Raw genomic sequence first — 26,998 nt, 5'->3', positions numbered from 1 at the left:
GAGAATAAGTTGCTGACATAATGCCCATCACATTCTAATATTTTAGTGTGGAATTCCTAAAAAGATAGTCTTCTGTATAACCAGAGTATGACCATCATGATCATGAAAGGAACACTGATGCACTATTGCCATCTAATCTTCACACTCTACTCAAATTTCACAAATTGCCCCAATAACATTGTTTATAGCCAAAAGATCCAGCTCAAAACCATGCATCACATGAGGTTGTCATGTTTCCATCGCCATGGCACAGTTTCTCATCTCCCCTTTATTTCCATGACCCTGACCCTTGAAGATCACACGCCAGCTATTTTTTAGAGTGCCCCCAAATTGGATTTGTCTGATATTTTCTCATGTTACACATCTTGGGCAGAAATCCTAATATATAAAAAGCCAGGGGCCGTCACGACCTAAATGACCAGATGGACGACCAAACAGCAGGCTGCGTGGGGCGACCAGGCCAGCAGGGGGGGCAGTGAGGGGTGACCAGGCCAGCAGGGGGGGCAGTTGGGGGTGACCAGGCCGGTGGGGGGGGGATAGTTGAGGATGACCAGGCTGGTGGGGGGGACAGTTTGGGGGTGACCAGGCCAGCAGGGGGGCAGTTAAGATAAATTTAATGGGTCTCAGCATGGCGGGAGGGAGCTCTGGGCCCTGGCCGGAACACAACGGAACTCTGGGTCTTGCGCAATCAGGGGCATGGCTGGCCTTCAAACCGGACCCTGACAGAAGGAAGGAGGGAGCCCCATTCCTTGCAGAATCAGCCATTGGACAGCTTGCTGTCAGCAGCCTGCCAGCCAGGAATCCCATTCACCTGCACCCCAGACCCTAAAATATTTCCTCTAATTAATTCCCTTTTAATGTGCACGAATTTCGTGCACCAGGCCACTAGTGTTACATAAACGTCTCTGTGTTCTTCTCAGTGCATCTGATCAGGTGCTGTGTGATTGTAATGTCTCCCATTAATGACAATGCTAACCTTGATCATTTAATAAAGGTGGCATCTGCCAGGCTAATCCACTATGAAGTTACTCCTTTGCCTCTTTGTGATTAATACATCTTTTATACAGAAGTATTTTGAAATGATCTAAATATCTCATTTCTTACCAAACTTTCAATTTATTCATTTGATTATTTATTTATATCTCTACTAGAGGCCTGGTGCATGAAATTCGTGTACTGGCTGTGGCGGGGGGCGGGGGGAGGTGGTTCAGCCTGGCCTACACCCTCTTGCAGTCCGGGACCCCTCAGGGGAATGTTCACCTAAGCTGGCAGGTAGACATCCCTCTCACAGTCCGGGATCCCTCGCTCCTTACTGCCCACCTGCTTGTTGCTCCTTAGTGCTCCTGCGGAGGTGGGAGAGGCTCCCACCACCTTCGTTGCATTCACAAGCTGTGAGCCTGGCTGCTGGCTGAGCGGCGCTTCTCCTGTGGAAGTGCACTGACCACCAGGGGGCAGCTCCAGCATTGAGCGTCTGCCCCCTGGTGGTCAGTGCACATCATAGTGACTGGTCGTTCTGATAGTTCTGCTGTAAGGGTCACTTAGGCTTTTATTATATAGATGGGCTCGTGGTTTCCTATTTTATTCAATAAATTTATAATCCACTACTGTAATAATTTATTTTAATGCTGAAATCATCCTGAATTTGGCTTATGGGAGCCCTTTTAATCTGGGTTTCTACGTCCTTTAGACATGTGCCCATCATTCTTTGAGCACTTCCTTGTTTTCTGTCACAACAAAATGTTCTAGATTCATCTTATACTTTTCATGCTGCAGCCTTGGACTTAGACATTTCTCTAAGAAGTTGAAGTTCCTTTTAGCTGAAAATGACATTTGAAACCCAGATCTGGGAACCAAATATGCTTATTGCTATTGGAGTGTTGCTGCCTTTAAGCCTTCTCAGTGAGAGCTAAGGTATATATATTACATATATTTTTGGGTAACAAATTACCACAAATTTAGTAGCTTCAGACAACACATTTGAGGTCAGGAGTCCTGGTGTGTCTTAGCTGGCTCCCCAGCTTCAGGCTCTCACCAAGTATCAGCAGGGGCTGTGGTTTTATCTCCAGGCTCAGCTGGGACAAGACCCCCTTCCAAGCTCAGGCGGAGGGAGAATTCAGTTCCTTGGGGATTTGTTGGACTGAGGGCCTCCTTTTCTCACTGGCTGTTGGCTGGAGGCTGCCCTCAGTTCCTTGCCATGTGGGCCTTTCCAGAGGGCAATTCACAACATAGCAACTGGCTTCACCAACGCTGCCAGGGAGAGTGTCTCCAAGCAAGACAGACATATAATCTCATATAACATAATACAGAAATGACATCCTACTATCTTTGCTGTATATTCTGGTATATACTAGGTGTGCCGGTTAATAATGGTGGATTTTGTAATCAGAGAAAACACAGTAATTTCTAGAGAAACATCAAAAGTGCTTTATTCAAAGCAATGTTCATCACCAGCTACACATTTCCCCCATCTTTCAGGTAATTGGTGGATACTGTCCCAGAAGAACTTTTCTTGTTGAGGCAAACCATTCAGAGACCCAATTTTCCACTTCTTCATGATTTTGAAGTGCTGCTCAGAAAGTGCGTGTACCATCGATCAGAACAAGTGGTAATCTAAAGGAGCAAGGTCTGGTGAATACTGCGGGTGGGTTAATACTTCCCAGGCAAGATCATCAACGTGTCTTTAACTGGTTTTGAAGTGTGTGCTGGTGCGTTATCATGAAGCAAAATTACTTTGCCATATCTTTTGGCACATTCTGGTCGTTTCACGATCAAAGCGTAGTTCAAATTGATTATTTGTTGTTGGTAGCGATCAGTATTAACTGTTTCACTTAGTTTTAGCTCATCATACACTACACCTTCCTGATCCCACCAAACGCAGAGCATTGTCTTCTTTCCAAAGTGATTTGGCCTTGCAGTCGATGTTGATGGTTGACCTGGATCAACCCATGATTTTGTGCGTTTGGGATTCTCAAAATAAATCAATTTTTCATTGCCAGTCACAATTCGATGCAAAAAAGACTTTCTTTCGTGCCATTGAAGCAACATTTTACTGATGACTTTTCGGTTTTTCCATTTGTCTTTCGTTCAGTTGATGTGGCACCCATTTTCCTTCCTTTAAGATCTTTCCCATTGCTTGTAAACGATCAGAAATTGTTGATGAGCAACGTTTAATTGTTGTGCAAGTTATTTTTGAGTTTAACACGCACATTCACCCAATAATGCTTGTAATTGTTGGTCTTCAAACTTTTTTGGTTGACCTGGACGTTCTTTGTCTTCACATCGAAATCATCATTTTTAAAGCATTTAAACCAGCTTTCACAAGTATCTTGAGATGGAGCATGTTCACCATAAGCTTCCCGAAGTATATGATAACTTTTTCTTAAAAATAAAGTAATGAATTAAAACTTCCCGCAAATGCTTTTTTTTTTTTTTTTTGGCACGAAATTCGACATTTTTAAGCGTAAAAATATCTATGATGTTAACACCTTCAGAAAATTTGACATATGAAGTTTTGAAGCTTGCTGTCAATACAACAAAATAGCATACATATCAAATCGCATATATATCGACATATGTGTAAGTCCATCTATTGAAAAAAAATCCGTATTGTTAACCGGTACACCTAGTAGAAGCCAGGGGAGGGAAATACGATACACAAGGGCATGAATACCAGGAGATGTGGGTTGGTGGGGGCCATCTTGGGAGTGTCTTACTGCACTCACCTTTCCAAGTGGCAGAGGCAGGGGACACCCAGGTTTCCCAAAGTGAATAATTGGCGGCCATCTCCGAGTCTGTCTGCTATAATACACATATGCACATGTGCATCTGTTTATATTTCTATCCTCTATCTTATCTGTCATCTCTCATTTTTCTATCCTGGTTTATACAAATCATGGTTTATACAAATACATCTAATTCCAACCCAACACCTCAGAGCCCATATTTCTTCCTTTCCATATTTGTGACTCCCTTCTATGACAGTGGAAAACCTCATCTATTTATTCATTTGATCAATTTCCTATCTTTGCTGCTACCCCTCCCCTCTTACAGATGCTTTTGTCTCTGCTCAGACTCTAAAGTCCATGTCAGGCCCTGGTCACGAGGATGTCTCAGACTCTGACACACTCAGAGCCGCCTGAATGTGGATGCCCTCACCCTCATGGACTCTGGGCCCTCCACCTTGCTGGGGTTCTGACACACCACAGCTAACCCTCTCGCCACAACATTAATGTCCACCTCACTCTGCCCTGTCTCAGACCTTAGGGCTAAATCATCTGGAAAGAAGATAAGGTAAAGGAAGGAAAAGAGCACATTTCTCTTTAATGATTCCATTATTTTCCTCCTTAAATACAATTCTCCTTCCCTCTCCCCAAAGATGGGAGAATAGGTACAAAATATTCCCTGAACAGATGGTGTAAAATGGCAGTGGCTATTCTGTGAATTTGCAGCCTGCTAGCTGGAGTTGGAGGAACTCTCTAATGTGTGAAGCAGCAAAAAAAATATAGAGGAAGGACAAAGGGAAACCTGCAGCACAGGCTTCATCTTTCCTCGGTGCTTTGCTTGAGCTCATCTGTTTTCCACTCTGAAATGCCCACTTTTCTGTTCTTTACATTAGTTTGATTTCTCACTTCACATAAGGGCCAGCTCCTGAGGCTCCTTCTTCCACAGAGTTCCTCACTAACCTTAACCCTACCATTTATTCCCCTTTAAACTTCTAATCCATACTCAAGTCTTTGTGACCACATTCTAATGCTGGATTCTCTATGACCTTGTGTCGATCTCTAGCTCTTTTATGTATATACATCTTTTTTCCTGAACTAGATAGTAAGTTCCTTAAAGATAGTAAGTTCCTTCATGCCCTGGCCATGTGGCTCAGTTGGTTGGAGCATTGCCCTATACACCAAAAGATTGCGGGTTCAATTCCAGTCAGGGCACATGCCCAGGTTGTAGGTTCGATTCCTGGTCGGGACACATATGGGAGGCAACTGATCCGTGTTACTCTCTCACATTGATGGTTCTCTCTCTCTAAAAAGAAAGAAAGTGTATGTGTGTGTGTGTGTGAGAGAGAGAGAGAGAGAGAGAGAGAAAGTCAATGAAAACATATCCTTAGGAGAGGATTAAACATATATATATATATATATATATATATATATATATATATATATATATATATTTCGTTGTGTCTCTAATATATTTGTTGAGTGATTGAAACCAGCCACTCTTTGTAGGGACATGATATTGAGGAGGAGAGGTAACCTTTTCAGATGGGTAACCACTAGCTATTTCGTCTCTTGTTCTCTTGTTTAGTTCAGTCTCTTGACTGAAGGCAAGCATAGCATTGAAATGTTCTGTAAATGTGTACTGAATTATAATTTAGCACATACAGTTACCCCGACCTCCCCAGGGTACATGAACCCCAGAAGCCACGTGCATCACATGCCACCTACCCCAGATGGATGGTCAGGGCCATGTAAATAGAACTGGAGTAATAGCTTTATTTCTACCCCTGTTTTTCTGGACCCTGTACATAATACAAGCCCCATACTTTAGAGGAGTCGCACTGAATGTGGATGCCCAATTATATTTACAAACCATTGAAAGAGTAGTACCAAAGTGTGAGTTAAGAAAGGCAGCATCTTTTGCCTCAATAAGAAAATAGTAATTTCCTAGCATGACATGTGTCCTCAGTCTTTTATTGTGTCCCAGACATGGGGTTAAGGGAGTTGCTTCTCATGGATCCCTCAGGGCTATTTAGTGGACTGGGCTACACGTGATTTAAATTTCAGACGTATCTATAACAGCAAATCAGAAGTTTGTTTGTCTTATAATAAAATTCCTGGTGACTGTGTAGGGGTGCATATTAGTCAGCATCACAGAAATGTTAACAAGTTTGACCCAAGGCACTAAAAAGCATCAGACCTGGAAAATCTTTGCTTTCTGTCCAGTAAACTTCCAAGAGCCCTTGTGGATACTATCATTATTTTTTTCTTGTTGTGTTCATGATGAGTAATAAGATAGCGCCTTTGGGTTGTACGTCATATTTTAAGAGATATTATCAATAAGCTTTCCCTAAACCTCCCTGATCTAAAACCCGGTGGAAACAGACCCAAAGCATAACATCACACAATCACAACCTGCAGTACACCCGTCCCACCACCGCTGGGGGGACAGCTCCAGTCCCACTCTGCTGAGCATGGCTCCTTTAAGGGGTGGAAGCAGGGAAGAATGCATGCGGGCGGCCAAAACAACATGTGAGCCTGGCGAGGAGGATCCCGAACTGAGCACGTGAAGAGAGAGCTGCAAAACGTAAACAGTGCTCTTGCTTCTTGGCAAAAACAAGAGACAAAAGACATCTCGTAGGAGAAAGAAAAGAAATTTTCAGATGTGACAGTGATAGCCATTTTTAGATCTTCCCCACCCCCACCCCCCCCCCGACCAACTTAAACATGTTTTGCTTTTTGAAAAATAGAACATTCCAGTTGAGTTCTAGAAAGTAATTGGATACACATGTGCATACACAACACACAGCACGTGCCCATTTGGTGGCCAGGGAATATCTGATGATATGAATAGAGCATGTTGACTTGTTATGTATGACAGGGATCACAGTGCTGCCTCTGAGCGTTCTTGTTCCTTCCGCAGCGCTGAAGGGAAGGCTGCAGTGTTTCAGGATAGGATCAGCTCCATAAGGAACTGTTTCTTAGGGTTCTCCTAGTCCTTTGTTTGCATAACTATCGTTCTAAGTCAACAAAGTCTCATGATGGGAAAGAGACCGGTTGAAAAAGGAGGCTGGACAATGGCAGGCAGTATAAATCTACTCAAACATGCACGCTGTTGAAAACATTCCCTATCTGAGAAACAGTAAAAATGAGAAGCTTTGCTCTAGGCAGGTTCTGTGATGAATTCTTTTGTTTAGCAATATTTTGGGATATTTCTGAATCTTTAGTTATCCGGCTTGCTTAATTTAAGTCTTACCTGTATTAAAAACCCTGGAAATGATTGCTTTTCCATTACCAGACTAGTAGGTAGTGGAAAGGGCGGGGACTTTGGGGCCACACTTAACTATAACCCACTTCTGCCCCTAGCTAAGAGCAGGGAGTCATTTTTCCTCTGATCTTAAGTTTCTACATCTGCAAAATGGGGGTCATTTGTCCAACCTCACAGAATAGTCTGCAGTACTCAGTACAGGGCTGGCCCAGGCTGGGTACACAAGGAATGAAAGTGACAGTGGTTTTGGTTAATTAGAGTCAGAAGCCTACAGAGGTTGCACATCACAGAAGGTCAGCAACTCAGACCTAATTTCTGCCTGGGCCATGGAGAAGGGCAACCTCCGGCTCTATGGATTCAGGATGTAGAGTGTGGATTGTGCAGGAAGGCCATTGAGAAAACATGTCCTTTGAAATCCACTGGAGACATGAGAGGACACATGTTGTATGATTCTATTTATACAAGGGACCCAGAAGAGGCAAACTCATAGAGAGAGAAGGTAGAATAGAGGTTACCAGGGGAGTTATGCTTTAATGAGTACAGGGTTTCAGTTTGGGATAATGGAAAAATTATTGAAATGAATAGTGGTGATGGTTGCACAACAGTGTAAATGTATGTAATGTCACTGAATGGTGAAAATGGCAAATTTTATGTTATGTATATTTTACCACAATTTAAAAACTAAAAAATCCACTGGAATGAAGCAAATCAAGATATATCCAATGGAGGAATACTCTGCAGCTGTTAGAAAGAATGCAGTAGATTTTATTCTATGGACACAGAAAGATACCCAGGATATATTGTTAAGTGAAAAAAAACCATATGTGTAGTCTAATGCCAGTTGTGTGTTTTTTCTGCTTGAGTTGCTTTACATTTATTAATGAATATTATTTCACAACACCCTTATATACATACTATTAACATTACCCCATTTTACAGATGAAGAAACTAAGAGGTTGAGTTTCTTGCCCAAGGACACTCATCAGCTATCTGGCTCCCAAAGTCTGAGTTCTAAACTCTGCAGCATCGGTTTCCCCTGGAACATTTAGATCTGTGATTCTCTGGCCCCACCCCAGACCCACTGGATCAGAATCTGCGGGGTAACAAGGTCCCCAACAGATTCTTGTGCACATGGGTGGCTGGGAAGACTGAAGCCCAAACCACTATGCAATACTTAAAGCCAGATTTATAAGAGTAGTACCAAATACTAATATATGCATAAAAAAAACTTTACTTGAAATTGTGTGGACATTTTTTTTTAAACTAAGCAGTTTATTCTAGAAATTGGACCCCCCAAATTTTTTATTCAATTGCCCATGAACTGGGTTTATATCCAGTCTTATCATTGGCTTAAGAATTATTCCATCAGAAGTTTAAAAATGTTTTTCTCTTGAATCTCCTGCCTTATTTAACAGCATACTAAAACTTTATTAACCTAAACTCAATTATTAAATGTAATACATTCATTTGAAATATGGTGAAGTCTTGGGATAATTAAAGAAGAAATTATTTAGTAAGTAAATTGACAGGCTAAATAAATAAAGCCAGACCCCGTTTTTAAATTTTAAGGATTTTTATACATTAATTATTCCTGACTGTAAATGAGACATTAACATTCAAAAGAAACATGACAGTGTTTCTTAATACACATTCTGATAGTACTTAACTAATTGGTTAAGTGTAGCTTAATGTACTAGAACTAATTTTCTTAGGAATAATCCATATTCTTTCAAGTAGTGTAAATTCTACTACCTTTCCAAATGGGCTGAATTAATGAGGTTTTATCTTAACATGTGCTGAATAATATTATGTAGTTATCATGAGTTTGATTAAACTGTGAGTTTCACTCACTGAGACATCTCCATGCCTCAGTTTCTCCATCTGTAAAATGGGTACATTAAGGGCTACCAGCAGAGTCACCACCTGTGGTTGGGCAGGTTTTGAGAACTGCACAATTTTAGGGGGCACTGGTCACAACCTGCACTACTGTGAGCCACTGCTCTGTGTGGAGGGTTCCTGAGAGTATCACATGAGTTAATATACACAGAGCTGGTGGAATTGTGCCCAGTGAAGAAAAAGCACTGTTTGTGCTTGATCATTTTAACTGAATATGTCTTTTTTCTTGTAATATATTTTATTGATTTTTTTACAGAGAGGAAGGGAGAGGGAGAGAGAGTTAGAAACATCGATGAGAGAGAAATATCAATCAGCTGCCTCTTGCACACCCCCTACTGGGGATATGGCCGCAACCAAGGTACATTGCCCTTGACCGGAATCGAACCTGGGACCCTTGAGTCCGCAGGCCGACGCTCTACCCACTGAGCAAAACCAGTCAGGGCTAACTGAATAGGTCTTGATTCAAAGAAGTATTGCCCTCAAATAAATACTGTGATGAACAAGAGAAATGGATTTGGAGAGCATGATGTGCTTTCCTCAATCAAAATCAATTGATTTAGTAAGCAATTATTACATCCTTCCATTCAAGAAGTCAGAACACGGCCATAATACAAGATGGACATAACATTTCTGCCTTCAGGGGGCCCAGAATGTAGTAACAGACACAGAAATACAACTTGCTAGAGAGGTGGTGGTACTTAGGTGTGTGGCTCTGGGGCCACACAAACTCCAAGTCCCAGCTCTGCCATCACCAGCTTCACCTCAGCAGAATCTCTTTACACCCAAGTTTCTTTGTCAGTATAGTAGGGAGAATTACAACTGCATCACAGAGCTGTCAGGAGGGTGAAGGGAGACAAAGCGCGCCAGTACTTCCGTTAATTTAGGCAACAGTAAACTTTCAGAATGTGCTTGGTTGCTCACCTGCTTATGATCTCATCCACAGCATCATTATCATACAGGCAACTGCCTTCTCTTTCCACTTTGCCTTCCCCTTCCTCACGTGCCCACTTCTTTCCAGAGGCCAGTTATTCCCATCACTGTGCTGTTGCTGCTTTTCTCCCACCTGACCTTTTCTCTCTAGCATTTATTCTAAACTCTTAAGTGGAACACAATGCAACCTCCTTAAACCAAGGCCTTGGAGAAAGGCCAAGAGAGATGGAAGTCTAGTTAAATTACTTGCCAGCACTCAGCCTCTGCTCTTTAGGGTTAGCAAAATGACAATGGTTCTGTCTACATGCTGTAAAATGTGGGTTTGTCCTCATTAAGTCTTCCGAGTATAAATTTTCTCACATGTAAAAAACATGCCCTAGGATTTTCTTTGTTTCATGTGTGGTTATTCCTTGCTTCTGATCTTGAAAGTAGAAATATTAATTGTTGCCATACTTAGTAATTTTAAAAAGTGGGATTTGTAAAAAAAATAAAAATGTTTATTTGTTCATTAAATGAGTCTCTTGAACAGCCAGCTGCGTGTTAGACGTCATAGAGAGCTGTGGTAGAGACTGGTCCTTGAGGAATTTATGAGGAAGTGTCAGTTATACCCACACACCCAGAGGGTTTGATTCATTCAAGGCACCACAGGCAGGAACTTAAGGCCTACAAGTTTTCCCAGGAACTATGAAAATGTTTGAGTCCTGAAAAAAAATATATTATGTCCAAAATATGAAAAGAAAATGACAATATCAAATACATGAGTAATTGAATGTCTACAAAATGTAACTTTATGTCAACCACATCCAAATTTGTTATTTATAAAAAGTTACCCAGACTGTGGGGGCTAATCTGTCCTACACCTCTCCCATCTCCTGGAGGATGTGTGAGAGCTGTCCTGAAATATGTGCATTAGTTTCAGAGGGCTGATGTAACGAAGTGTCACAGTCTGAGTGGCTTAAACAACAGGAATTAATTATCTCTATAAATTCTGGAGACCAGAAGTCCCAAATCAAGGTCTTGGTAGGATTTGTTCCTTCTGAGGGCTGTGGAGGTGACTCTGTTCCACACCTCTCCCCTAGCTTTATGTGGCTCACAGGCAATCTCTGGCATTTCTTGACTTGTGTCTCTGTGTCCAAATTTACCTCTTTTTGTTACGATCACCAGCCCTACTGAATTAGGGACCCTACTGAATTACTCCAGTATGACCTCATTCTAATTGAACTAATTACATACACAACACCTTTCCCCCAAATAAGGTCACTTTCTGAGGTTAGGACTTCAACATATGAATTTTGAGGGACACATTTACCCCATAACAGTGGGTGAAGAACTGATGGGAGGAAGGCCAGAGCAGAAAGCCAGGAAAGCACATGTGAAAACTTTGCAGAGACCAGAGAACTCAGGGCAGTTCCGGGAACAGAAACAGGAGGGCCAGATGCGGCTGGGGTGGGTGCAAGGCAGATTACAAAGTATTTTGTAAACCAAATATGAGTGTATTCTAAAGGCCAGGATTTCTCAATGTGATATTTAAAAAACAAAACAACAATAAAACAATCCTTATGAACCTCTGCCTTCCTTTGCCCTCCTCTTACCAAACTCCCCTCATCCCAAGATCCTGAGAGCTAACTAAGAAAAGACAAAGTCTAAAGGTTTAGGGAGCACCCTGGATCATAGGTTTGTTCCTGGCACAGTCCAGGTGAGAATCCAAGGAACTGACTGTTCAAGTGGCTTCTGTTTACACCGGGCTATTTTTATTAGTCTCATTTAGCAGGTAATTCTTTGTTGTTGTGGTTTCTTAGATCATACTATTTGTGTCCATTTTTTAAAAGTAGAATTCTGCAATTCTAAATGAAGTAATCTAGTCAACATCACTACCTGTATTTAAATGTTTTATGAAGATAGTGTAGACTGGTAATCAGGCATAGGAGAAAAGCTGAAATTATCTGTTTCTGTGTCGATTTTCTCCAAGCACCTCCAGGTCAGGAACTATATTATTTCTATATATCCTGTGTTATTCCTGTATCCCACTGCTAATACCGCACTCAATACATACTAAACCGAGGAACAGAGACCTACCCACTTCCTCAGCTCAGGAGGCCTGTTCTAGGTTGGGTGTTCTGTAGTGCCCAGGAGGGGGTGCTGTGGACACAGCTTCAAGACCCCAGGCCGGGCCCTATAAACCTTTTTCAGACCAAGAAGTTAATAGCCTATAATAATGTCCAGGAGGCTCAGACTGTTCCTGAAAAAAACTCCATGGTATGCCTCAAACCTAAGAACAACCCTGCTCGAAATAGAACAGCCAAATGTGTATCAGAAAGTATCCTTTTAAAAAAGACACAATCCAGAAGCCACAAGAAAAAAATGGACAGATGTGACTATATTTAAAAAATTATAAACCTTGCCCTGGCCAGTTTCGCTCAGTGGTTAGAGATTGGCCTGGGGACTGAAGGGTAGCAGGTTCGATTCCGGTTGCAGGCTCCATTCCTGGCCTGGTCAGGGCTCATGTGGGAGGCAACCAATTGATGTTTCTCTCTGTCTCTCCCCGTCCCTTCCACTTTCTCTAAAAAGCAATGGGGAAAAAATATCCTCGGGTGAGGAATAACAAAAAACAAACATATCTATATATATAAAAAGCCAGTGACCGTAACACCGTAACAACCAGAATGACTGGTCGCAATGACACCCACTGCAGCCAGTGAACTGGCCCAATCAGGGGCAGGGCCCGCTGGGCAATTGCCTGTGGCCCCTCCCCCCAGCCAGCCCAGCCCTGATCAGACTCTCCCACCAGGATCAAGAGTGGGGCAGCCGGCCAACCTCCTGTAGCCCCTCCCCCCGACTGGCCCCACCCCCGATGGGCCCCCATCACCCTGATTGGCCTGCAGCTCCTCCCCCCAGCTGACCCTGCCCCTGATTGCCCCCCTACCCCAATAGGGGGCAGGGCCAGCTGGCCAACCTCCTGCAGCCCTTCCCCCACCTGGCCCCATCCCAGACAGGCCCCCCTACTCCAATCAGGGATGGGTCCAGCCGGCCCACCGCCCACAGCCCTTCCCCACAGCCGGCCCCACCCCCGATAAGCCCCCACCACCCCAATAGGCTCACAGCCCCTCCCCCCAGGCAGCTCTGCCCCCAATTGGCCCCTCACACACCAATAAGGGGTAGGGCTGGCCAGCCAACCTCCTACGGCCCCTCCCCCAGTTGCTGACCCCCGATCCCCCCCCCCCCACACCTCATTCGAGGGCAGGGCTGGCCAGTCCAAGGACCACATCCCCTCCCCACGGCTGGCCCTGCCCCCAATTGGCTCTCCCAACCCCAATCGGGAGGGGGGGGGCCTGCTGGCCAACCTCCCGCCATCTCCTCCTGACAGGCCTGGCCCCGATCTGCCCCAATTGGGGCTGGGCCGGTTGGACCGCACCCGTGCACGAATTCGTGCACTGGGCCTCTAGTATATATATGAAACAAAAGACATTTTTAAAAGTTAAAAGACATATGATAGGCTAGAGTAAAATATTTACATCTTATATATTAGTCTAAGGTTTAGTATCCTAAATACATACAAAGAACCAGTGAGGAAAAACTCAAAACTCAAAAGGAAAAGAGCCAAAGATGAACAAATAATTCATAGTTAGCAATACAGATGGTTTACAGACAATCAAAGGGCTTGCCAGTGATCCAAGTAATAATAATAAAACAGCAATGAGTAACTATTTTGCCTACTGGATTGTCAAAAATCCAGTGTTGGTAAAGGTGGGGGTCAAAGGGCACTCCAGGGGAAATTGTAACTTGGTTTATTTCTGGAGGGCAATTATCAAAATTTAAAAGGTAAAAATGCTTGTACCCAGAAAGTCCAATTCCAGAAATGTTTTAAAATATGTTTTTATGGATATAGAGAGAAAGGGAGAAGGAGAGATAGAAACATCAACACTAATTGGTTGCCTCCTGCACGCCCCTTATTGGGGATCAAGCCTGAAACCTGGGCATGTGCTCTGACCAGGAATTAAACTGGTGACCTCTTGGTGCATGGACTGACGCTCCATCACTGAGCAACACCGGCTGGGCCAATTCCAGAAACTGACTTCAATAATGACACAGCTAACCTAACTAAACACATACAATGTGTCTGTTCCTATGCCAGGTTTCTTTCATAAAGTGGCCTGTTGAGTGTGGGCCTACATCTCCATTTTCCAGAAAGAGAAACTGAGGCTTAGGGAAGTTAAGTTTTTGCAGCTACTAATTAGTGAAGCCAGGATTTAAATCCAGGCAGTCTGATTTCAGAGCCCATACATATAATCACTACCTTTAACATGTTTCACAGATGTGCATGAGAGGATATACAGGGTGTCCCAAAAATGTATATACACTTTAACAGCTGATAGCTCAATTTTGAAATGAAATGTATTTTAATAAACACTGCCTTTATAATTAGTTGAAGTGTGTGTACACATTTTTGAGGACACCCTCTATATAGCATTATTATAATACTAGAGGCCTGATGTATAAAGATTGGTGCAAGAATGGGCCTTCTTTCCCCTGGCTGCTGGCACCACATTCGCTCCAGTCCGGAGCCGCATTTCCACCTTCCCACGCTGCCCAGAGGCCCAGAGCGGCTGGGGCGGTGCGGAACGCCTGTGTTGTTGCCATGGCGATGATGCAAGCATCCCTCCCCCCTGGCTGCTCGGCGCCTGTGTATGCAAATTAACCCACCATTTTGTTGGGTTAATTTGCATACTCACTCCTGATTGGCTGGTGGGCATCGCGAAGGTACGGTCAATTTGCATCTTTTTCTTTTATTAGTGTAGATCAGTGGTTCTCAACCTTTCTAATGCTGTGACCCTTTAATACAGTTCCTCATGTTGTGGTGACCCCCAACCATAAAATTATTTTCGTTGCTACTTCATAACTGTAATTTTGCTACTGTTATGAATCATAATGTAAATATCTGTGTTTTCCAATGGTCTTAGGCGACCCTGCTAGCGGTTCTCAACCTGTGGGTCTTGACTCACAGGTTGAGTACCACTGCTGTAGTGCCTAAGACCATTGGAAAACACAGATATTTACATTACGATTCATAACAGTAGCAAAATTACAGTTATGAAGTAGCAACGAAAATAATTTTATGGTTGGGGGTCACCACAACATGAGGAACTGTATTAAAGGGTCACAGCACTAGAAAGGTTGAGAACCACTAGAGTAGAGAGAGACTAAATATAAAATTGTAAGATTAGAAGGAAGGTTCAATAAGTAAGTTACAGCCTACCATGGGATACTAGGCAGCAAGGAGGTACTTTTGTTTGTACTGACAGGGAAACTACTCATGCCACATAATTGAATGGGAAAAGCAAGTTGTAAAAATCTTGAGTAGTATAATTGATGACTTAAAAAAAAAACCCAAAAAAACTAAACGTGTGTATGTAAAAAAGGATACAAACCAAATTGTTTACAGTGGTTATTCCTTTGGTGTGGAAGTGGGGAGACATTCACTGTTTTACTTTAAATATGTATCATTTAGATCTCCTTACCTAGTAAGTAATGAAAAGCTTAGCTCGAAGGAGCTTAAGTATAAAAGGGGAACTTTTGCTCACATAAAGGAAGGTCAGAGGTCTGCTATAATTTGGCAACTTCATAATGTCTTCAAGGAGTTGGTTTCTTTCCCTCTCTCTTCTCAGTCTTCAGGTGGGTCAGCTGCATTCTTTTTTTTAAATTTTATTTTTCAACTACAGTTTACATTTAGTATTATTTTGTATTAATTTCTGGTGTACAGCATCATCGTTAGACAATCAAAAACTTTACAAAGTAGTCCCCCCAATATTTCAAGCACACACCTGGCACTGTTCACAGTTATTACAATACTAGAGGCCTGGTGCATGAAATTCGTGCACAGGGGTGTGTGTCCCTCAGCCCAGCCTGCACCCTCTCCAATCTGGGACCCCTTGAAGAATGTCCGACTGCCCGTTTAGGCCCGATCCCGGTGGGATCGGGCCTAAACGGGCAGTCGGACATCCCTCTCACAATCCAGGACTGCTGGCTCCCAACTGCTCGCCTGCCTGCCTTCCTGATTGCTCCTAACTGCTTCTGCCTGTCAGCCTGATCACCCCCTAACCACTCCCCTGCCAACCTGATTGATGCCTAACTGCTCCCCTGCCAGCCTGCTTGCCCCTAACTGCCCTCCCCTGCAGGCCTGGTCACCCCTAATTGCCCTCCCCTGCAGACCTGGGTCCCACCTAACTGCCCTTCCCTGCAGGCCCGGTCACACCCAACTTCCCTCCTCTGCTGGCCTGGTCACCCCCAACTGCCCTCCCCTGCAGGCTTGATTGCCCCCAACTACCCTCCCTTGCAGGCCTGGTTCCTCCCAACTGCCCTCCCCTGCTGGCCATCTTGTGGTGGCCATCTTGTGTCCACATGGGGGCAAGATCTTTGACCACAAGGGGGCAGCCATCTTGTGTGTTGGAGTGATGGTCAATCTGCATATTGCTCTTTTATTAGATAGGATAGAGGCCTGGTGCATGGGGGGGGGGCATCTGATTTGCCCTGAAGGGTGTCCCGGATCAGGGTGGGGGTTCCCTTGGGGTGTGGGGCCACCTGGGAGAGGGGCCTATGGTGGTTTGCAGGCTTGCCACGCCCCCCGGCCACCCAAGTGGAGGCCCTAGTATCTGGGGTTTATTTATCTTCCACAATTGAAACTTTGTAGCCTGGAGCAGAGCCAAGCCTTCTGCTCCCTCCGTGGCGGCAGCCATTTCTGTTGGGATTTATTTATCTTCTATAATTGAAACTTTGTAGCAGAGGCCAAGGCAGGCCAGGGCTTCAGAAGGTTGGCTTCCTCCATCGCTGGGGGCAACCCTAGCCTCCTGCTCTCTCCAGCTCCGTGGCTGCCGCCATTTTTGTTGGGACTTATTTACCTTCTATAATTGAAACTTTGTAGCCTGGATTTGGCCTGCCCGGGTGTGCGGAAAGCTTGACTACCTCCATCGCTGGGGAAACCCAAGCTTCCCTCCTGCTCTCTCCATGGCCGCAGCCATCTTGGTTGGGTTAATTTGCATACTCGCTCCTGATTGGCTGGTGGGTGTGGCTGGTGAGCGTGACTTGTGGGTGTAGCAGAGTGATGGTTAATTTGCATATTACTCTTTTATTAGATAGGATTAGAGGCCTGGTGCATGAAATTCATTCATGGGTAGGGTCCCTAGGCCTGGTCGGCTCTCAGGGCCGATCTGTGGGGCAACCGGTGGGGTGATTGGGGGGCTCCCTGGAGGCACCCACCTTGGCTGGCCTGGGGCCTGTGGGCTGGGGGCACCTCCTGCATTGTGTGTCTGTCCCCTGGTGGTCAGTGCGTGTCATAGTGATCGGTCGTTCTGCCAGTCATTCCGCCGTTTGGTCAATTTGCATATTAGGCTTTTATTATATAGGATTATTGACTAGATTCCTTATGCTGTAATCCCCTAGGACTATTTTGTGACTACCAATTTGTAGTTCTTAATCCCTTCACCCAGCCCAACCCCCCCAACTCCCCTTCACTCTGGCAATGATCAATTTGTTCTCTGTATCTATGAGTCTGTTCTATTTTGTTTATTTATTTTGCTCTTTAGATTCCACATATAAATGAAATCATATGGCATTTGTCTTTCTCTGACTTATTTATTTCACTTAGCATAATACCCTCTATCAGCCATGGGCAAACTACGGCCCGAGGGCCGGATCAGGCCGGTTCGGCTGTTCTATCTGGCCCGTGGAGCCGAAAGAGCGGAGGGTTCTCTTGCTCTCCCCCCGCTCCTTTACTTTGAATTTATATTAGTTCACACAAACACTCCATCCATGCTTTTGTTCCGGCCCTTCAGTCCAGTTTAAGAACCCATTGTGCCCCTCGAGTCAAAAAGTTTGCCCACCCCTGCTCTAGATCCATCCATACTGTCACAAAGGGTAAGATTTCATTTTTTTATGGCTGATATATGTACCACATCTTTTTACCCACTTGTCTATTGATGGGCACCCCCTTTGCTTTCAGATCTTGGCTACTGTAAATGATGCTGTAATGAACACAGGGGTGAATATATTCTTTCAAATTAGTGTTTTGGATTTTTTAGGATATATGCCCAGAAGTGGAATCGCTGAGTCATAAGGTAGTTTCATTTTTAATTTTTTGAGGATCCTCCATACTGTTTTCCATAGTGGCTGCACCAATCTGCATTCCCATCAACAGTGCACAAGGGTTCCCTTTTCTCCACATCCTCATCTACACTTGTTCTTTGTTGATGACAGCCAATCTGACAGGTGTGAGGTGATATCTCATTTTGGTTTTAATTTGCACTTCTCTGATGATTAGAGATGTTGAACATCTTTTCATATGTCTCTTGGCCATCTATATGTCCTCTTTGGAGAAGTATTTATTCAGGTCCTCTGCCCACTTTTTAAATTGGATTGTTTGTTTTTCATGTTGAGTTGTATGAGTTCTTTATCACTTTTGGATATTAACCCCTTATCAGATATATCATTGATGAATATCTTCTTTCATTCAGTAGGTTGTCTTTTTGTTTTGTTAATGGTTATCTTTGCTGTGCAAAACATTTTTAGTTTGATGTAGTCTCATTTGATTATTTTCTTCTTTTCTTTCCCTTAACCAAGGAGATATTTCAGAAAAAATATTGCTAAGAGAAATTTCAGAGATTTATTATCTATGTTTTCTTCTGTGAGTTTTACGGTTTTGAATCTTACATTTAAGTCTTTAATTCATCTTGAGTTTATTTTTACACATGGTGTAAGAAGGTGGTATAGTTTCATTTTTTTTGCATGAATCTATCTAATTTTCCCCAACACCATTTATTGAATAGACTATTTTTACCCTGTTGTATCTTCTTGCCTCCTTTGTCATATATTCATTTACCATATAGGAGTGGGTTTATTTCTGAGATCTCTATTCTGTTGCATTGATTTATTTACCTGTTTTTATACCAGTATGTCTCATGCTGTTTTGATTACTATGGCCTTGTGGTATAGTTTGATATCAGGTAGCGTAAAAACTCCAATTTTGTTCTTTTTTCTCAAGATTGCTGTGGTTATTCGATCTCTTTTGTGGTCCCATGTAAATTTTTGGAATATTTGTTCTAGTTCTGTGAAAAATGCCATTGGTATTTTAATAGAAATTACATTGTATCTATAGATTGGTTTGGTAGTACGGACATTTTAATGATGTTAGTTTTTCCTATCTATGAGCATGGTATATGCTTCCATTTATTTGTACCTTTTTCAGTTTATTTCTTCAATGTCTTACAATTTTTCTGAGTATAGGTCTTCTAAAAGAATATATATTCTGTTTTGGGGTGAAATGCTCTGAAAATATCAATTAAAGTTATCTGGTTTAGTGTATCTTCTAAGACCAGTGTTTCCATGTTGATTTTCTGTTTGGAAGATCTATCCATTAACCTTACTGCGGGTGTTAAAGTCCCCCACTATGATCTCTCCATTTTTTGTCAATAAAGATTTGCTTTATATATTTAGGTGCTGTGTGCAAAAATGTTTATAAGGGTTATATCCTCTTGTTGGGCTGATCCCTTTATCATTTTGTAATATCCTTCTGTGTCTTTTATTATAGCCGTTGTTTTAAAGTATTTTGTCAGGTATAACAGCCTTTTTTGTTTTTATTTGCATGAAATATTTTCTTTCATCTTTTTACTTTCAGGCTCTGAGGTGGGTCTCTTGTAGACTGCATATATATGGTTCTTGGTTTCTTATCCATTCAGCTACCCATTGTCTTTTGATTGGTACAGTTAACCCATACATTTAAAGTGAATATTGATAGATACGTATTTATGGCCATATTTTTCTGTTGATTTTTAGAGAGAGTAAAGGGATAGAGGGAGAGAGAGACAGAGACAGACAGACAGACAGAGAGAGAGAGAGAGAGAGAGAGAGAGAGAGAGAGAAACATTGATGTGAGAGAGACACATTGATTTGGTGCCTCCCTCACTCTCCCTGACTAAGGCCAGGGATCCAGTCTGCAACCCAGGTACATTCCTGTGATTGGGAATTGAACCTGAGACCCTTCAGTGCACAGGCCAATGCTCTAAGCACTGAGCAACACTGATCAGGGCTATTGCCATTTTATTATACATACTAGAGGTCTGGCGCATGAAAATTTGTGCACTCGTGGGGGAGGGGTGTGTCCCCTCAGCCTGGCCATCCCCTCAGGGGATGTCCACCTGCTGGCTTAGGCCCCCTCTCCAGGGGACTAGGCCTAAGCTGGCAGTCAGACATCCCTCTGGCAGCCCGGGAGCCCTCGGGGATTGTCTGACTGATGGTTTAGGCCCACTCCCCACAGACATCCTTAGTGCTGCCACAGTCATCACAGCCATCAGCTCACAGCCATCAGCCTGGCTTGTGGCTGAGTGGAGCTCCCCCTGTGGGAGCAAACTGACCACCAAGGGGAAGCTCCTGCTTTGAGTGTCTGCCCCCTGGTGGTCAGTGCACATCATAGGGACTGGTCGTTCTGCCATTAGGGTCAATTTGCATATTATCCTTTTATTATACAGGATTTATGTTTCTTGTTTTTTCTCCTTCTTAAAGAAGTCCCTTTAACATTTTATGTAATACTGGTTTGGGAAGCTCTTTATTTCTCCTTCAATTTGAAATGATAGCCTTGCTGGGTAGAGTAGTCTTGGTTGTAGGTCCTTGCTTTTCATCACTTTGAATGTTTCATGCCAATCCCTTCTGGCCTGAAATGTTTCTGCTAATAAATCAGTGTCAGTTGAATCTTAGGTGAGAGTCCCTCATGGTAGCAAAAAAAAGTTGCATCAGTTCCAGGCTTCATATATGCACCTCCATGGTCTCCAGAAGCAGAGAAGTGCTTGTGTCTCATAATTCTCAGCAAAAGACTTCAGATTTAATATTGATTGGTCCAACCCTGAATGAGCCCCTGTGGCCAGAAGAATGGCAAGTGCTGATTGGCTTGGACCTATATACTCTAAATAAATCACTGTGGGAAGAAGGTCTGCTTAAGCCTAGATCAAATTAGCGTGTCCCCTGGAGCTGGAAGTGGGGCAGTTAAAGCGCTCCTCCTGTGGGAGTCCACTGACCACCAGGGGGCAGCTCCTGCATTGAGCATCTTCCCCCTGGTGGTCAGTGCGCATCATAGCGACCGGTTATTCAGCCGTTCGGTTGATTTGCATATTACCCTTTTATTATATAGGATTCTTTTTCAAACTTCTATTTGAAAAATTCTCCTTCATTTTTGTAAAATCAGCATTATTGAGGTATTCTTTTTTGGTGTGGTAAATATGCAAAACACAAATTTTACCATTTTAACATTTTTAAGTATACAGTCTATGGCATTAAACACATTTACATTATTCTTTTAAACATTCACATTAAATGCTATCTATTGCCACCACAAAAAATATGAACTTTTTCATCTTCCCCAATTGAAAATCTGTGCTCATTAAACAATGGTTGAGGTATAATTTACATGCAATAAAATCCCTATATTTTTAAAATCTATTTTTGTTGACTTCAGAGGGAAGGGAGAGGGAGAGGGAGATAGAAACATCAATGATGAGAAAGTATCATTGGTTGGCTGCCTCCTGCACACCCCTACTGGGGATAGAACCCACAACCCGGGCATGTGCCCTGATGGGGAATTGAACCATGACCTCAACCACTGAGCAACACTGGCCAGGCAAAAATCCCTATTTTAAGTATACACTTTTTTTGGATTTTGACAAATGTATATTCTTCAGTAATCACTGTCATAGTCAAAAGATACAGCATTTCTGTCACCACAAAATATTCCCTCATGGTCCTTTGCAGTCAGTTCCCAAACTCCACCTGTGACCTCTGAGCTGGATTTGTGCTTGCTCAAAGCACATACTTTTGCTATCCTGAGGTAAAAAAAAAACACAAAAAAAACATACTTCATTGTGGTTTTACTTTGCCTTTAAAAAATTCTGTATGAGAGTGAGCATTATAGATTATTTTCTGTCATTATAGATTATTTTCCCCTTTTCTAGAATTTCCCAAAAATGTGATCAGACATTATATACTCTGGCATTTGGCTCCTTTCACCCAGTTTAATGTTTTTGAAATTTACCATTGCTATATACTGTATATTACTAGTAATTTGTTCCTTTTTATTGCTGAATAGTAGTCCATTATATGGCTATTCCAAAATTTGCTTATCTACTCATCTGCTGACAGACATTTTGGTCATTTTCAGTTTTGTATTATTTCTGTTATTATGAATAAAACTTCTATAAACACTCACGTACAAGTCCTTGTACGGATATATGTTTTCATTGCTCTTGAGTAAAACACTAGGAGTAGAGTTGCAGGGTCATATGGTTGAATAACTTTATAAGAAATCACCAAACTGCTTTCCAACATGGTTGTTCTTGTTTTGTATTTCCACCAGCAGTGTATGAGAGTTTTATTGCTCTACATCCTTGCCAAAACTTGGTGGTGTTAGTTTTTTAAGATTTTAACCTCTCTAGTGGATATCTAGTGGTATCTTATTCTGGTTTTAATTTGCATTTCTCTGATGAATAAAAAACGGTGAGTGCCCTAACCGGTTTGGCTCAGTGGATAGGGTGTCGGCCTGCGGACTGAAGGGTCCAGGTTCAATTCCGGTCAAGGGCATGTACCTTGGTTGTGGCCACATCCCCAGTAGAGAGTGTGCAGGAAGCGGCTGAATCGATGTTTCTCTCTCATCAATGTTTCTTACTCTCTATCCCTCTCCCTCTCCCTTCCTCTCTGTAAAAATCAATAAAAAATATATTTAAAACAACAACAACAACAAAAAATGGTGAGCATTTTTCATTTGTTTATTAGTCAGTTGTATATCTTATTTTGTAAAATGTTTGCTTAAATCTTTTGCCCATTTTTAAAAATTAGGTTTTTGTATTATTATTATTGATTTGTAAGAGTTGTTTATACATCTGGATATGAATCCTTTGTCAGATATATATGAATATCAGGAGTTAAAATTTGTGTAATTTATCAATTTTTATTATGTTTTTGTGTTCCCTCTAAGAAATCTTTGCTTAATCTAATATTGTGAATACTTTTTTTTCAATCTTTTTTTTTTTTGGAGAAATATTATAGTATTGGCTTTTAGATATAGGTCTCTGATTATTTCATGTACTTTTAGGATATGGTGTGAGGCACAATTCAAGGCTCATTTTTCCATATGGATATCCAATTTTTCCACCACATTTTATTGTAAAGATACCCTTATCTCATTGAATTACCTTAGCACTTTGTCAAAAAGCAATTGGCTATATAGGAGATCTATTTCTGCACTCTCTACTATATCCTATTAATCTCTACATCTGTTCTTATACCAATACCACACTGTCTTAATTACTGTAGCTTTGTGTAGCTTTGTAGTTAGAACTGAAATCAGTTACTGCAATTCCACAAACTTAGTTCTTTTAAAAATTTTTTTTGACATTTCTATGTCTTTTTGAATCCCATATAGATTTTAGAATGAGCTTGTTAATTTCTTAAAAAATGTGTACTGAAATTTTGATAGGTATTACATTGAATCTATAGATCAAAATTTTTTTTTTTCATTTAAAAACATCACTCAGAATTTGCTGACTTGTGCATCAGGACTTATATCCTTGTGTGTTCTGAGATTTTTTTTTTTTAATTGCGAGCTCATATCTCTTGGAAATCTATCTCTGATAATTCTTTGAGGCCAGAATTTAAAATGTGCTTTTTAGAGGAGATTTGTCTTAGCTTTTCTCAGCCATAAATTACTACCCTGGCCTACATTAAACAAAATTCCAGGTATGGTGTAAAGCATTACATATGTCTCATTTTTCCCCCACTGAGCTCCCCCCAGCCATTCCCACTCCCCATTACATGAAATCACCCCCCTACTGTCTGTGTCTATGGGATATGCTCATATGCATGCATACAAGTCCTTTGGTTGCTTTCTTATCTCTCCCCATCCCCCACCTTCCCTCTGAGGTTGGACGATCTGTTTGATGCTTCTATTTCTGTCTCTGGATCTATTTCTGTTCATCAGTTTATGTTGTTCATTATATTCCACAAATGAGTGAGATCATGTGATATTTATCTTTCTCCATCTGGCTTATTTCATTTAGCATAATGCTCTCCAGGTCTATCCATGCTGTTGCAAATGGTAAGAGTTCCTTTTTTTTTACAGCCCTGTAGTATTCCACTGGGTAGATGTACCACCGATTTCTAATCCACTCATCTGAAGGGCACTTAGGCTGTTTCCAAATCTTAGCTATTGTAAATTGTGCTGCTTTGAACATAGGGGTGCATATATCCTTTCTGATTGGTGTTTCTGATTCCTTGGGATATATTCCTAGAAGTGGGATCACTGGGTCAAATGGCAGTTCCATTTTTAGTTTTTTGAGGAAACTCCATACTGTTTTCCACAGTGGCTGCACAAGTCTGCATTCCCACCAGCAATATCATGTCATCTGCGAATAAAGAGAGTTTTACTTCTTCTTTTCCAATTTGGATGCCTTTTATTTTTTCTTCTTGTCTGATTGCTATGACTAACACTTCCAGTACTATGTCAAACAGGAGTGGTGAAAGTGGGCATCCCTGTTTTGTTCCTGTTCTTAGGGGAAATGGTTTTAGTTTTTGCCCATTGAGTATGATGTTGGCTGTAGGTTTGTCATATAAGGCTTTTATTATGTTGAGGTATAATCCCACTATTCTCACTTTGCTGAGAGTTTTTATCAAGAATGGGTATTGGATTTTGTCAAGTGCTTTTTCTGTATCAATTGATATGATTATATGATTTTTGTCTCTCAATTTGTTTATGTGATGTATCACGTTTATTGATTTGTGGATATTGTACCATCCTTGCATCCCCGGAATAAATCCCACTTGGTCATGGTGTTGCTAGAATTTTGTTGAGGATTTTAGCATCTATGTTCATCAGAGATATTGGCCTGTAATTCTCTTTCTTTGTGGTGTCTTTATCTGGTTTTGGTATTAGGGTAAAGCTGGCTTCACAGGAAGAGCTTGGAAGTGTGCCTTCTTCTTGAATTATTTGGAATAGTCTAAGGAGGATATGTTTTCATTCTTCTTTGAATGTTTGGTAAAACTCCCCTGTGAAGCTGTCTGGCTCCGGGCTTTTGTTTGGTGGAAGTTTTTTGATTACTGCTTCAATTTCACTGGTAGTTATTGGCCTATTCAGGTTTTTTTTTTTTTTATTCTTCCTCATTGAGTTTTGGAAGATTGTATTTTTCTAAGAATATGTCCATTTCGTCTAGGTTGTTCAGTTTGTTGGAGTAGAGTTGTTCATAGTATTTTTTAACATTCCTTTGTATTTCTGTGGAATCTGTTGTTATTTCTCCTCTTTCATTTCTGATTTTGTTTATTTGGGTCCTCTCTCTTTGCTTCTTGGTGAGCCTGGCTAGAGGTTCATCAATCTTGTTTATCCTTTCAAAGAACCAGCTCTTGGTTTTATTTATTTTTTGGTCTCTATGTCATTTATTTCCACTCTAATCTTTATTATTTCCTTCCTTCTGCTTACTCTGGGCTTTTTTTGTTGCTCTCTTTCTAATTCTTTAAGTTGTAGGTTAGATAATTTATTACCATTTTTTCTTGTTTTTTTGAGGTAAACCTGTAGAGCTATGAACTTCCCTCTCAGGACTGCTTTCACTGTGTCCCATAGATTTTAGATTGTTGTGTTTTCATTGTCACTTGTTTCCAGGATGCTTTTTATTTCTTCTTTGATCTCTTTGGTAACCCAATCATTGTTTAATAGCATCCTATTTTGCCGCCAAGTGTTTGATTTTAGGTTTGCATTTTTGGAGGACCATGTAGTATGAATTACAACTCTAAACCCATGTAACAGTGAATTTATAAGTCTAGTTTATTCTCTTAGCTTAGGTCAGGTTCCCCCAGAATCAGACCCTGAGACCTGATTTGAGTGCAAATAGTTTATTTTGGCAGTGATCTCAGATCACCCAGTAGGGAAGTAAGATAAGAAAAGGAATGGGATAGGTACATTTATGAGGAGAAGGTTACTACTGGATAACTGGGGTCCAATTTATCTAATTGATAAATTAGACAAAATTTAACTTCTGATATTCATATACATCTGACAAAGGACTCATATTCAGATGTATAAACAACTCTTACAAAACTCCCCTGAAGTTGGTACAGAATGCACACTGGATTTGTGATGTGAGTGGTGAGAAAATTGGGGTATTTATCTACCAATTCCTAATCATTATTGGTTTAAGACTGCTCCCCCCCAGAGCAGTAGCTCCCTACCTTCCAGCCTACCCAGCATGCAGATGGATCAGGCTCCTGCAGCCAGTGAGAGTCCTCAGACAGACAGTCATACTCACTTTCACAAAAAGAGATTTCCCTCTTAGGTTCCTTGTCATCCAGAAAATTCAAGTAGTGACTCTAACACTAACATGCTTCTCTGCCTCATCTGTGCTTCTGTGATGGTTAATTTTACGTATGTATCAAGTTGACTAGGCCATGGGGTGCCAAGATATGTGGTCAAACACTCTGTGTGTCTGTAAGGGTGTTTCTGGGTGGGATTAACATTTGAGTCAGTAAACTGGGTAGAGCAGATAATGCTCCCAATATGGGTGGGCCTTATCCAACCAGTTGAAGATGTGCATAGAATATAGAGGCTGACTATTCTGTCGGTAAGAGGGATCTATTCCTGTCTGACTGTCTTGAGCTGGGACATTGGTCTGTTCCTGCCTCTTGACTCAAACTGGGTCTCAAGCCTGCCAGTTTTGTGACTGGAACTTAAACCATGGCTCTCCTGAGTCTCCAGGTTGCTGACTGCAGGTCTTGGGACTTCTCAGCCTCCATAACTTTGTGAACCAATTCCTTATAACAATTCTGTTTAAGTATATACAGGGTAGGGCAAGTAAGTTTACAGTTATTCATGTGGAAAATAATACAATAACTAATAAGTAATAATGCAAGAATAAACTCTGTGTTTTTCCTACTCATAACTGTAAACCTACTTTTGCTCACCTCTGTATATAATATAATCTGTGTGGGTTTTTTTTGGAGAACCCTGACTAATATCGCTCCCACAGTAGAAACTGAATATGAGCCTCCTAGTTTTAATTTCCTTTCCCATCTGTGAGAGCTATGAATGGCTTTTCCTTAAGTTATCTATGGAGTAAATACATGACAGAAACAGTATTTCTCATGGCCCAGGGTCAGTTGAATTCTATATTGA

Source organism: Plecotus auritus (assembly GCF_963455305.1).
Source record: "Plecotus auritus genome assembly, chromosome: 2".
Taxonomy (NCBI): Eukaryota; Metazoa; Chordata; class Mammalia; order Chiroptera; family Vespertilionidae; genus Plecotus; species Plecotus auritus.
This window is presented reverse-complemented; position numbering follows the sequence as displayed.